At 43.7% G+C, this 14,636-nt stretch overlaps 1 protein-coding gene across 2 annotated transcripts in view; it reads right to left on the bottom strand.

Moving 5' to 3' along the window:
• Positions 1 to 14,636, bottom strand: part of PRKCA (protein kinase C alpha) — a 383,972-nt gene that overhangs the window by 171,622 nt on the left and 197,714 nt on the right. The window lies entirely within an intron of this gene.

Here is a 14,636-nt window from a genome sequence, read left to right as displayed (position 1 = left end):
TCCAAAAAGGCCGTATCAACACACAGGCCACAGACAAGTTACAAAGTTCACCTCTGTTACCAGTCTAGGGCGTTGAGATTTCATTATAACAAGTAGGATCTTGCTTCACATTGTTTTATTACCCTTGAGGCCATTTTTCTAGATGCTTATTTACGAGTGGTATTTCTTTGGAGAAGGTGGAATGTTTTTATGAGCTGGATGCATATTCTGGTGGGTGGATATGGCCCTTCAAACTGAAAAGCAAGATTTAGGAGGTGAGATCTAGCTCGCTAAAAACAGCAGCAAAGCATAAGGTCAAGGAATAATGTCATGTTTTGTTTTAAGTGCTTGTCAATATTTTTCTAACAAATCATCCCTTGAATTTTGGGTGATTTATTTAGTCTTTGTACTTTTGGAGTACTGTTAGAATTTTCTGTAATGAGCATAATCAGAAAGAAACAGACATTTTCAAATGGAGGTCTGGTGGGGAAAGGTGATTGTAGTTAGGCAGTGCTTTCCGCTTTCTAGACTAATAAATTAATCACCCAAGTGTCCTTGATTTCAGTGGAATAAGAAGAGATCAAGAGTTCTTGGGGATGTATTATAGTCTTAGAGATTTTTTTTAAGGGGAGGGAGGGGAGGAGGGAGAGAGAAGATCTTAAGCAGGCTCTACGCCCAGCACGGAGCCTAGCGTGGGTCTCAATCTCACAACCCTGAGATCACGACCTGAGCCGAAATCAAGAGTTGGATGCTTCACAGACAGAGCCACCGAGGCGCCCTCCCCAGCCCCTGTCTTAAAGATTGATAATGTAAGGACATTCCAGAAGTGAGGGCTTACCTGCTGATGGCAGGACTCTTATATTGACTGACAACTGTCAAACTCACCTTACAAGAAGGGTTGCCGTTTTTGTGGGTTTTCTGCATTTTAATAATTTTCACATTCCCCACGGTTATCCCATTGGTTCAACCCAGAGCCAAGTGTTTCTACATAAAATGTCATGAGAGATTCATAAAAAAGTTTCTCTGGAGACAGAATGCAGCTCCTTCAAACTCATAAAAACAAATGTATACTCTTTTAAATTTCCGGGCCAGCAGCGCTTGATCTTCTCAGAAATGCGAGAGACACTTAGGGTCTGAGAGAAGATCTCACCAAACACCCATCGAACCAAACTACCGATAGCTGTATTTCTCACTGAAAATTGTCCTAAAGGGGACAGTTCGTCATCCCTCACATGTTAGCAAAAAGTGGTGTGAAAACAACAACAAAAAAATTACATAACTTTTTAATATTTTAGTCAAAAAACTTCAGAGGAAAGGTTCAGTGGTTAAGAAGTTAAGCATGATGAACACCCACTTCTGGAAAGCCAGCTCATCCTGGATGTTTTGTCAGAGTAGTTACTGATAATATTTTTTTACAGCATCTCAAACACCACATTCATTTGGGAAGCTGTATAAATTCAAGAGAGGCACCAGGGATTTAACTTTGTTGGGGGTCTCAGCATCACAAGACCATAGCCAATGCATTCTGTTGCAGTCAGTGTGCTGAATGAAGAACACCCCAGGTATGGGGGAAACGTTTTGAGGCAGAATACCATCGTAACACGATAAGACGCATGAAATGTTCCCTACACCCTAACGTGGACTAGTAATGTCTGTGTCCCATAATCTTTCAAACCGCAGTAATAAAACACATCAACACTCCCTATTTCAAACAGAGGAACCTCCCTCTCAACTGGGCTGAGGTTCGGTGGAAGGTTTTATTTGTAGAACTATACATCTGTCACTAAGCAAAAGTCTTTAAACCAAAGGCTTAGATCAATAGTCTGTTTTCTGAGAAGAACCATTTCCAAAGAATCCACTTAGGAGGGTTGTTCAAATAAACAGAGGTTGATTAAACACATGGTTTTTTTACTCCTCCTCACAAGTATTTCTTCTGACCACTTCATTTGATAAGAGGCTCCAAATTAGCTTTTTCTTCTGCCAAGGAGAAAATTCCGAATATCAGTGATAAAAGCTCAAGCGATCAAGTGGTCTTTTGCAAGGGGAAAAAAAAATCAACAAAAAGGCAATGTGAGAAGATATTTGCAAATCATACATCTCATAAGAGGTTAATATCCAAATTATATAAAGAACTCACACAACTGAAATTTTTAAAAAAATTTAAAAACGGGCAGAGGAGCTGAATAGACATTTTTCCTAAGAAGACATACAGATGGCCAATGGGCACATGAAAAGGTGCTCAACATCCCTAATCAGAGAAGTGCAAATCAAAACTACAATGAGATATGACCTCATACCTGTCAGAGCAACTATCATTCAAAAAGACAAAAATAGGGGCGCCTGGGTGGCTCAGTGGGTTAAAGCCTCTGCCTTCGGCTCAGGCCATGATCTCAGGGTCCTGGGATCGAGCCCCGCATCTGGCTCTCTGCTCAGCGGAGAACCTGCTTCCTCCTCTCTCTCTCTGCCAGCCTCTCTGCCTATTTGTGATCTCTGTCTGTCAAATAAATAAATCAAAATCTTAAAAAAAAAAACCCAAAAAGACAAAAATAACAAGTGTTGGCAAAGATGTAGAAAAAAGGGAACCCTCGTACACTGTTGATGATGAAAACTGATGCAATCACTACTACGGAAAACAGGATGGTGTTGCCTCCAAAAATTAAAAACAGAACTACCATAGAGTTCTGTAATTCCACTTCTGGGTATCTATCCACCCCCCCCCCAAAATGAAACCCCTAAAGAAATACATGAACCCCTATGTTCACTGCAGCGCTATTTGTAAGAGCCAAGATAATGAAGCAACCCAAGTGTCTGTCCATAGATGAATGGATAAAGATGTGGTATGTACACACGCACACACACACACACACACAGGCACAGTGGAATATTCAGCCATTAAAAAAAAAGATCTTGCCATTTGCAACAACACAGCTGGACACAGAGGGTATTGACGCTAAGTGAAGTAAGTCAGAGAAATACAAATACCAATAATATCGCAACAACTTTGGACAGTGACAAATAACTAGACTTATCATGGGGACCATTTCATAATGAATAGAAATATCAGATCCTAAGATACAGATATGAAATAGGATACTGTATGTCAAACTTCAATAAAAAATGACGAAGTAGCGTCAAACTCATTTTCAACTTAAAATAGTATCTGTTAACAGGCAAATAATTGAGTTTAAACAAATCTGTATATACAGAAAAATCACTTTGGAAATACAGGTGCAAAGACCAGTAATTTCCCGAACCAGCTCCTTGCCTATATATTCAACAAGGTCAAGTAATAACCTGAAAATGGAGAAATAAGTACGTACGATTCTGCAGTAGAATAATATTTAGGAATAAGATAATTTTACATGTTAAGATTTCCCCCAAATTCCTCCATTGTGGTGACTTTTTAAAAAAAAACGAAACAAGATGAAACCGGAGAGGGAGACAAACCATAAGAGACTCTTAATCTCAGGGAACAAATTGAGGGTTGCTGGAGGGGAGGAGGGTGGGAGGGATGGGGTGTCTGGGTGAGGGACACTGGGGAGGGTATGTGCGATGGTGAGTGCTGCGAATTGTGTAAGACTGATGAATCCCAGACCAGTGCCCCTGAAACAAATGATACATTCTATGTTAATAAAAAAACAAAACTGTGCTTTTGTTTTCGTACTTCACGTGTCTACAGACACTAGGAAATTTAAGAAGCGTATGTCAACATGATGAGAACCTCCCTGGAAGGTATGGTTTATACAAGCAGGTTACTGTATCATCACAATTTGCAAACTTCTCTCACATATTACCCCACTGGATCTTCACAGCAATCTTAGAGATGGGGCTACAACGTCCATATGTACCTCCAGTGTTATTTTACTAGTAGGGGAGACATCGATAGACAACGGCCAAAAGACTTGACCCAGGTCAGGACTGGACACTGAACCTGGCTTCCAGCCCAGAGTCCATCCCATTGGATTATGCTGTCAATCTGCTAATGAACATTCTATTCCCAGAATTCAGGTTGAGAAGCGTGTAGCTATTTAAATACTCAGCTCCAGACAAGCGCAGTTATATCAAGACGTTACATACAATCTTAATAGGAAAACTGCCAAAACTAGCAAAGAATGGCAGGGAAGCCCGAAAAAAGAGCTAAAGCAGAGTCTTTCACACCCCAAGCAAGTGATTTAGCAATATCACAATCTCACTTTCTACTCATTGGCATCCTTCCTCCGCTTGCCAGTGCCTCAGAGGCACCATGCAGACACCAGCACCAAATGGCACAGTAGCCTGGGTGTTTGAAAACATTTCTAAAATGAACTTTTCTTTCATCAGGTATAACGATACTTTTAAGTACATGTAACACACATCCCGATGCATTGGCCCCTGAACCCCTCTACGTATCCACCGCCAATCAATAGTCACAATGGAACCGGCACCCCAAAGGTCCCCCCGCTTGTGCTTCTTCGAGTCACCATCCTCTCCCACAGGGTAGGGATGACCTTGATGCTTGGCACCATGAGCACATTTTGCCTCTTTTTGAACGTGAAACATATGGAATCGTAAAAATACAATTTGGACCTCGATTCTGCAGCTCAACATGATGTCTGAAACCCATTTTTGTTACATAGTATTCCATTGTAGGCTTATACCAAAAAATCCATGCTACCTGGGTAGCATGGGTTGTTTCCAGGTCAAGGCAATTACGACTAGGGCTATGAATGTTTCGTGTATGTGACTCTAGCTACGCCGAGGTACACATTCCTTTTGGGTCTGCACCTGAGGAGTGGAAGTGTATCACAGCGGTTACATTCAGCTTCCATCAATATGGACCATTTCCCAAAGCGGTTTTAAAAACAGACAACCCCGGGGAACCTGGGTGGCTCAGTGGGTTAAAGCCTCTGCCTTCAGCTCAGGTCGTGATCCCAGGGTCCTGGGATCGAGCCCCACATTGGGCTCTCTGCTCAGCAGGGAGCCTGCTTCCTCCTCTCTCTCTGCCTGCTTCTCTGCCTACTTGTGATCTCTGTCTGTCCAATGAATAAATAAAATATTAAAAAGAAAACAGACAACCCCTCCTGCCCCCCGTGGGTCTCTCTCAGCAGTTAGTACTGTGGGGTTTTATTTTATTCTTCACGAGGGGTTGTGGGTTCTCACTACCTTGTCTGCACTCCCCTGATGACCAAGGAGGTGCAGGACCTTCTCACATATTTATGGTTCATGTGTACACCCTCCTTCATGAAAGGTACAAATCCATTGCGTGTTTTTCTACTGGATGATCTTGTTGCTCTGTAGGAATTTTTAGTCTGGACTCAAGTTTTTACTAGTTGTAAGTGTAGCAAACCTCTTTCCTCCCCCCATGGCAGCTTACCTTTCATTCTTTCAATGGCTCAGTGAACACATTCTCTTAATTTCATTGTAGGCTAATATATGAACCTTCATGGTCAGTGCTTTATGTTCTGTTTAAACACAATTTTCTGTAATTCCATTTTCTAGAAACATTACTATCTTACCATTACAATTAGATCTATCTGTCTGGAATTGGTTTTTGTTAGGGTGTGAGTGGGTGGAGGTTTTGTTTTTCTGAATACGGACACTCACGTATTCACCATCATTTCCCCCGCTCCTGAGTAGTTGAAGGCACAACTTTAACATGAAAATGTAGACTTAGAGGTACCTGGGTGGCTCAGTGGGTTAAAGCCTCTGCCTTTGGCTCAGGTCATGATCCCAGGGTCTTAGGATCAAGCCCCGTGTCAGGCTCTCTGCTCAGTAGGGAACCTGCTCCCCCCCTCTCTCTGACTGCCTCTCTGCCTACTTGTGATCTCTCTCTGTCAAATAAATAAATAAAATCTAAAAAAAAAATGTCCAAAGACCTCACGTTTCAGTATTCCATTAACTTAAGCATCCTTGCCTAATTCCCATAGGAAAAGGGAAGCGTAAGTCCAAAGACGCAATGCAAGGCTTTGTTCCCAATTTCACCGCTTTGTCAAGTCACACAAAGTGACTCTTCTTCAGGACGGGTGAGCTTTAGACAACAGAGCACGAGGAAATGATTTTTAAATTGTTTCAAAATGAAATGATTACAATGTCATTTTATACCACGAGGAACTCCTTATGTACTTCTCAAAGCCCATTTCTTAAATTTCATTTTAAAAACATCCATACTTCATTAACTCCACAGCAGCTGTTGAAAGAGCTGTCCCAGGGAGCAGCAGTTGGCAGAAAGAGTTCAAGAGAATCGATTTCTGCAATGCACGTCTTCCTGGTCTTTGATGCCCTGATGTCCAGTGGGCCTGAGTGAACACCCAGTCTCCCATTCCTGGAGCCATGCAGTCCCTCTCACCCGCAGAAGCTAACAGCACCTCCTAGAACAAGGGGAAGAACCTCATGGGGAAAAATGCTCACCTCTGCAAAAATGGAAATTCTCATTCCCTCTTTTTTAATGTAGTCCAATATGTTAACCTTTTATGTTTAGTGCTTTTTATGTTTCGTGAAGAACACTTTCCCAGGGAACATGTGCGACAATAGCCTGTGACCTCCTCCTCCTTTTTTTCCCATCCACCGGCTAAGATTTTGGTCCTATCACAGTCATGGCATGAACTCAGGTTTTTGGACATCTTCCAATCTGATTTTCATTTCTAAGATATATATATATATTAGAAATATATATATATACACACACACACACACAAAGTATATATATATATATTAAGATTTTATTTATTCATTTGAGAGAGAGACAGACAGAGAGAACACAAGCAGGGGCGTGGCAGAAGGAGAGGGACAAGCAGACTTCCTGCTGAGCCAGGAGCCCGACGTGGGGCCCAATCCCAGGAGTGCATGCTGCTGAGGAGGACCTTTACCTGCTTGGGAACCAACACCCTGCTTCCTTAACATCTGTAATTCGGTAACAATCAAGCAGCAGCAATCAGTCTCACTCACCATAGGCAGCCAGGTGGCCCTCTCTAGCCACACGGCCATACTCTGGAATGTTCTGAGAGTGATCTAGTGACAGTGCATAACACACTGCCCAATCTGGCTTCTTATCCAGGCACCTGAGCACCCGGTTTCCTATCTGCAAAAGATTGCATGTGAATACCTAAGAGACACTAGTCACTTATATTCATACTGAATTCTGCAAACTGAGCTAAATAAACACTTACAGAAAGTTCCCGGTATCATATGTGCAGCCTCCCTTCCCCTGGATATTTACTTGCCACACTGCAGAAAGGCTTGCCTCTTCTGCAGTTTACACACCAGGTGTACAATGGTTGCAGGTTGTAGTCCTCAAGTGCAGTGGAAAATGCTTCAACACTATAAACATATAATGTGGTAAGTATTGATATTTCCATTTAGGCTTCAAATTATGTGGCCAATTTTTTTTTTTCTTTCTGAATAACAAAACATCCTCTCACGAAGCATCTTCCCCCAAACAATTTGACCATATATATCCTCTCTGGTCAGATCCTGGCTCTGATGCTCATTGCCAGCTGTACACGCCTTGAACACTATCCTCTTTGTCCTCCTCTGGTTGCCTCTACAGTGGGGAAAATAGAGCCTCTGAAGGCAGTCGTTCTATTTAAAGCACTTCTCGCAGGTCTGGAAATACAGTATTTTTCTTAATGTTAGTTATGGCTATGATTACATACACCGGGGTATCTGAGAACGCCAGCTGAAGACTCATGGAACCTGGAAAAACGCCGGGCAACCCATCTTGGGACTGGCATGGAAAGGGATGACACGGACCACTTGGGCGGCTCTCCTTAGGTTTGTCCTCATCACACTGTGTTGTTCCTCCCAGGTCTCCTACCCAGGCTGCTCCAACCATATCTCAGGAATTGCTCTCTTCCTTCCCCAGCTTTCAGCAAGAGATAAGTACGGTGGTTGTGGCCATGACGGCCGAATGACTGTAGGGTTTGCCGTTTCTCACAGTAGAACCCTTCTGAATTGGGGTAGAGAAGGCCTCCAGGTATGTTTCTGCTGTTTGACTTACAATTTTTTTTTATTATGATAAAATATAAAGGATTGTCTGGGTGACTCAGTGGGTTAAGTGTTCAACTCTTGATTTCAGCTTGGGTCCTGATCTCAGGGTCCCGGGTCCCGGAATTGAGCCCTGCGTTGGGCTCCACACTTAGCAGGGAATCTGCTTGGGATCCTCTCTCTCTCTTCCTCTCTCCCCCCCCTCTAAAAAACAAAACAAAAAAATTCATATATATATGAATTCAAATATGTATTCATATATATAAATTTATATATATAAATTCTTATATAAAACAAAATTTAACATTTTAGCCATTTTTGAAGGTGTAACTCAGTGGTGTTTGGTACATTTATGCCCTTCCACAACCATCAGCACTATCCATCCCCTGACCTTTTTCATCTTCCCACACTGACACTCTATATATCCCATGCTGACACCTCATTGTGCACACCCCCACCCCCCAGGCCCTGGTGATCACTGTTCTACACGGTCTCCATGAATTTGACTATTCCAGGTACCACACACAAGTGGTATCATATAACACATTGGTCTTTTATGATTGGCCCTCAAGGTTCATCCATGTTATAATAGGTATCAAAATTTCCTTCACTTTTAAGGCCAAATGATATCCTACTATACGGACAGACCATATTTTATCAATTCATGCATTGATGGAGAATTGAGCTACTTCCATCTTTTGGCCACTGTGACTAATGCTGCTATGTACATGGGTGTACAGAGCTTTGAGACCTGCTTTCACGTCTTTCCAGTAGGTACCCAGAGACTGAATTGCTGGGTTGTAGACCTTGTTTTTAAGGAAAGCATCATCCCTGGCTGTGGAAATGACACACACTGACAATATAAAGTTTAAAGGACTCGTTCTCTTCAGTTTTCTAGAAAACAATCTCAGTGGCAGGACTAAAGCTAGCTCAACTCCAAGGCTAAAACGTGGCTTCTTTCTGCCCGTTTGTGTGTGATGAATTCGAAGCAGCATTGAGCTGTGCCCCAACTCAGTTTCACACACTGACAAGGAAGTCGGATTTCTTCATTAAAACAGACTAATGAGCTCCGCACTCAAAAATTTTAAACTCTAGCTCCGTTGGTAAACACAAGCTCTTTGATGAATCTTGACGGAATTAAAAAGCCTGTGAAAATAATCCTTTCTGCACGTCTACCCCACTACCACCTGATCAGATGGAGCTTATCAGTCTCATTTAACAGGCTTCGGAATCATTTTAAATGATAGGTTTTGAGGAAAACAGCAGCTCTTGTTCTCCACAGACCCACCTTTCCAGGTGGCTCACTTGTTAGTACTTTAAACCCCAGCAGGCTTTGACTGAATCAATATTTGGATGGGAACATTTCCAGGGGAAGCGTGATGAGAGGCGAGCGCAGAGAAGACAGTCAACAATCTCCCTGAACCTATGACTGACTCCTGGAAGGCCCCCCAACTCCTCGGAGAGCTTCCTGTCATGCCTGAGGCTCTTGGTCAGGCTTGCCCAGAATTACCTCAGGTGCTTTGAAAATCTCCAAGCACCAATTCAGCCCAAGTGGAAGAAAAATGCCAGAGGTGGGGCCGACAAGATTAAGTTCTTCAAGAGCTTCAAATGTACAGCCAGAAGTTAAAAAGCACAAAGCTGGGAGGAAGTAGACTTTGAATGGGGTTACATAGCTTACAAACTGTTTTCTACATTATCTCTTTGATCCTCAGACCAATTCGGTGTGGTCAGATGGGCTCATGCTATGGCTCCTACTTTACAAATGGGGAAATACAGTTCTGAGAGGTCAGGGGACTTGCCTAGAGCCCCAAAGCTGTCTTGGGGGTCGCCATGTCCCAACCCAGTATTCTTCCCACTACAATCTGCTCCACAAGCACGATGAGAAAACTTCCTGGCAAAATTTGGAACCCCCTCCCCACAAAGAATACACTGATGATGGGTTTGAAATACAGATAACCCTTTCCTTTTTCCGGAGCCCGACTAGCAATGTGTATGGAACGTTCTTAATTTTTCATAGAACCGGCTTCAATTTCAGTTCGCATTTTACATTTTCGATTGTACTCTTGTTTGCTCATCTTCTTGATTTCCTTTGGGCCCAGCCGAGGCCCTCCCTGACAATTTCTTTACAGTCTTTATATTTATGATTTAACCATTATACAATGCTCAGCATCAGAGATGCAGCTGTGAGTCTCTGAAGGGAGAATTGACCTTGGCCAAGCACACCCACCTTTCTCAGCTCTCCAATCTGCAAAAGACTGATCTGCCTTTTATTTGGGAGAGCACTTCCTCATTTCTGAGGAAGTGCCAACATCCTAAATTAAACCCTCAACTCCAGATCTGAACCAGGAAACATTCAGCTGTGAGCTCCCCCCCCGCCCGTCAGCCCCCCTGCCGTCCTTCATCTATACGCTCCAAGCCTCCACGGGCCATCTTTCAGCTCAGCGCTTATTAAAAGAGAAGGGGAAAGTGACACTTAAAAACACTATAAATAGTGAATCCACACTCTATCTGCCCCAGTGGCCAGGACTCATTAGATCTGAAACAGTTTGGCTTCTCACACAGGAGACTGGAGCCCAATTACGACAGTTCACATACAAAAGAAATGATCTTGGTAACATTAAGATTCCACTTTTAAGCTGTTTACTTGAAACAGTCCTGGGGTTTTAACTGGCTTAATCCTTATATAAATTCTGAAAGGAATTTTTAAAATTAGACCCTAGAAGGATTTAAATGAAGATTTCCAAAAGTATCACTCAAAATGCTCAAAGAAAGCAAGGTTGCATCGGCTGACAGTTTCTCTCTGGCTCTGCCCCTAACTGTTTGCGTATCTTTGGATGAATAACCCCATCACCTCCCTGAGCCTCAGTTTCTTAAACTGTACGAGGAGGGTGCTGGAGGGCTTCTGAGGCTCACCTACTCAGTATGGTTCCAGGACTCCTTGGCTCAAACCTTCCAGGGCAATGGCTAGGATGGATCCAAATGTGGGTGGGTGGGGGGGGGGGTCCCTCAGCTGTAACCCTTGAACCCAGAGGGATGCCATGCTCGTTCAGACATGAAATCACAGCAAGAGAGAGACCCCTGAGCACCAAGTTCCTGGTACTCCTAATTCTTACCAGCACAGTTTCCTTTGTAGGGACCATCCATTTGCCTCTAGTAAGACAACCGCGAAGTTAGCCATAAAGCACTCCCAGCACGAGGTGGGCTTAGAGCTGCACAGGATCTGCCCAGAGCAAGCGGATCCATAAGCGAACCTTCTCCCAGCCATCACTTCCCACCACCTTCACCACCGCCCCCAGTGGAGGGCCCTGGCCATCTTCTACCTGACCACTGCATTTACCCACGGCTCACCCCACCTTCTCTCTTGCTCATTTTTCCATTTTTTCCAGGCAGGAACCAGGGTCATCTTTCTGACCATCTCACTCCCAGCTGAATACCGCAGCACTCCCCTTTGCTGCAATTGGAACGGAATCCCTAACCACAGCCAACAGACCCAGCACCTTCTGTTTCTGTCCACCTCACCTGCACCTCGTTCTCCTTTTTCCCGGGAGCTTCTGGCCCACCGCCAGGCTCCGCTCTACCCACACTGATTTGACCCATTCTCAGGGTCTCGGCATGGAGGTCCAATCCTAGCCAAGCCGTGCCCCAGCCTCCCACAGAAGAAAGCACATCTCTAGTGTTCCCTATCAGCGCAGCTCTTCTGGGCTAGGAAGCACCCTGCGTGACTTGCAGTAACACATTGGTCTGCGTACACGTTCATGGTCAGTTTCCCCATCTACACCATAAGCTCCAGAAGGGGAAATGTCCACACTGGCTTCAGTGTCTGCACAATGCCCGGCACATACTTGTTATTAAATAAGTATCTGGGACATCAGCCATCGACCAAATCAACAGTCATCGGACTGGGCCTCGAACCCAGCAATGAGGGGCTTCACCAGGTTTCATGGGAATTCCCGAATGCACAGCTGTCCCCTTGCTGGCTACGTCTATTAAGTCCTTAAATACAGCAGAATTTGGCGGCAGTGGGCTATATTCCGAGGTGGGGTGTGCATTTCAGGCTCCCCAGAAGCCAGCAGATGACAACACTTGCTGGTGGGCATCTGGGCTGTGCGGGCTGGTGTCCTCTGCCTCTGCCTGTGAGACGGGACAGTGGGCTCCGAACCGGCATCTCACATCTGTTCTGCACACGAACTCAAAACACTGTTCTCTGGCCATCTCCCCCTCATGGGCCTGCAGGAAATCCACCATGGTGGGTCTCCTGCTCTTCTAGGAAAACACAGAACTTCAGCAGTTGGAAAGTATGGAAGGAAAACCCACGGTGTCCATGGAAGCAGTAGAGGAGGGACCGGCCCTTTGCTGAAATCATTCCAATTTCCCCACGTAAGACACAAACCCAATTTTGGTACCTATTGCATGAGAGCTGCTACACCTATGATTTTATTGAATAGATCCATTTGAAAATCCTCATGAGTAATCTTCCCCCACCCCCCAAATTTTGAAGGCCTGAATTATCCATTAGACGGTGAGTATCATTTTTAGCACTGGATCCTGCACCCATTCAAAGAGTCCCTGTGGGATCCTGAGTGATATGTCTGAGAAATGTCAAGCAGGAAATCTGCTATTGTAAGTAGAGTGCATGAATAAAATATATTACTAACAATTTTAGAATCGTAATTTGTATCAAGTTGTCTGCCTTTGTGCAACTTGCTTCACAGAGAGGAGTCTCTGAATAATTCATTACGTCCTTAACCAAGTCCCTTAAAAAAAAATCAGAGACATGGCAGATAATATTCTTTCCCTTAAAATGACTCCTACCCATCCCATTTTCTACCAGTTCCTACCAGTGCTTCCGACAACACAAAGGGATGGGAATCATTGGGTCTCTGGCGCTGGAGACTGGGAGCTTACAACTTCGTGAAATCATCGAGTTTGCTGCCACATTGCAGGCAGGTTTGTTCTGATCTTGCTCCAAACTAGCCTGCTTGTTCCCTGACCTGGTCCTACATGGTTCTTCCCTGGGGAGCACCAGGGAGCGTGCCCTCCTTCACACTCAACTGCCTTTCCTTGGTCTCAAGACAGCTTTGAGGTCTTCACACTTTCTCTTCGTTTGGTTAAGTGGTTTCTAGTTCTTAGGCTCCAAGAGTCAACCCTTCAATACTGTCTTTAAATAATATATTATGGACAAAAATGGAATTGGATAGCTTTTGTCACCCAATGCCCATGAAAACTATTGTCTTAGGTTTAAAAAAAAACAAAGGACAATTCTCCTCAGAGCAAACGGGTTAACTCATTTGTAGATGGCTCCAGGTGCAGATGCATATTTAATAGATGTTTTCTGGTCATAAAAACTCTATCTTGAATTTTTAAAGCACCTTTCAGAGAAAGACCCAAATGTGTTTAAAATGGAAAGCTTCCAGGCAGTAAACAGAAACTAGATACCCAAAGGTGTTCTCGTGAGCTGGAAAAGGACTCTAGCCTCAGGGCTGAGCTGAGCTACATGAACGCCTTCCTTTTCACCAAGCACTCCTCTTGAGAGAAAGTGGTAGAAAATTGAAAATTCATTTAGCAAAATAAATGAGAAGGCTATGTATCTAATGGTAAGAACAACAACAAAAAAATTAGTAGCATTCATTGCCAAGGTATGACAAATGAAATGCTTTGCAGATTCTTCTGGGATTCCACACATTTTTAATAACATCTTCAACAGCATCTGGAGGGGAAACTCTTCACCTAAGGATGATCTAAAATTACTACAGAAACTAAGTTTGTCAGCTGTGGTATTTCATAATAGAAGTGCCTGTCATCATAATTTTTTTTAAACCCCGAAGACCTTCTGTTCTTGGAACTCAAATAAGTCTGGGAGGACTAGCCCTCCAGTACTGGTAAGTGGTTCTTAAAGGGTCAACTAGGCTACATGCCACCACGTTGCATAGAAATTTCTCAGATGAAGTTTAAAGAAACCAGTCTTCTTACAAGATAAACTTATAACGAGGGAAGCTGTCTGAGACACTTGCTGAGAGTACCTACCACATTGGGTGAGGAAGCAGCAAAGACGGCCGAGTGACACAGGGGAACACATAATAATAAGGAAAGTCAAGGAAGAGTGAGCATTCCTCCAGAGGATTCTGCCATGGGCTAGAAAAGCATGATCTTGGTGGGGATGGGTCTTCAGGTGCCAGTTTCCATAAAGAAGGCCACATATGGGCTGCCGCCAAAAGTCTGGCCATGCAAAAAGGGTGACAACATTCTACATGGCTGTCTACCCTCCATATCTACTGACTTGGAAAGAAAGAACAGCCCTGAAGCTCCTGTTATGTTTAAAACACGGTGCTAGATGTTCAGTAAAACACCATTCCTGATTCAAAGAGTTCACAATCTACTTAAGGAGACAAATGTATGATCTTAAGTATTATGGGATGGTATCAGCACCATATTGTGAGTGTTCAGGGGCAACAGATAGTCACATCTGGTTGTCTATTCCTGTGACAAGGAGAGGCCTCCCTGTTGAGAGATTACAGAGCTTGGATAATTAAGGAATTTAGGAAAAGATTTCAAAATCACAGTAGGTAAGCCCAGGAGACATGGGGGAAGAAAGTGTCTCAGAAGGTGACAGGTGAGGCAACTAAACTGTCTTCATATTCACATAATTATTTATTAGGGACACAGATCCTCGGATCCTACCACAACTGAGAATAGAA

Source organism: Lontra canadensis, unplaced genomic scaffold (assembly GCF_010015895.1).
Source record: "Lontra canadensis isolate GAN:19392208 unplaced genomic scaffold, GSC_riverotter_1.0 scaffold41, whole genome shotgun sequence".
NCBI classification, from domain to species: domain Eukaryota; kingdom Metazoa; phylum Chordata; class Mammalia; order Carnivora; family Mustelidae; genus Lontra; species Lontra canadensis.
The sequence above is the reverse complement of the archived record's forward strand: the minus strand, read 5'-3'. Positions and strand labels throughout refer to the sequence as shown.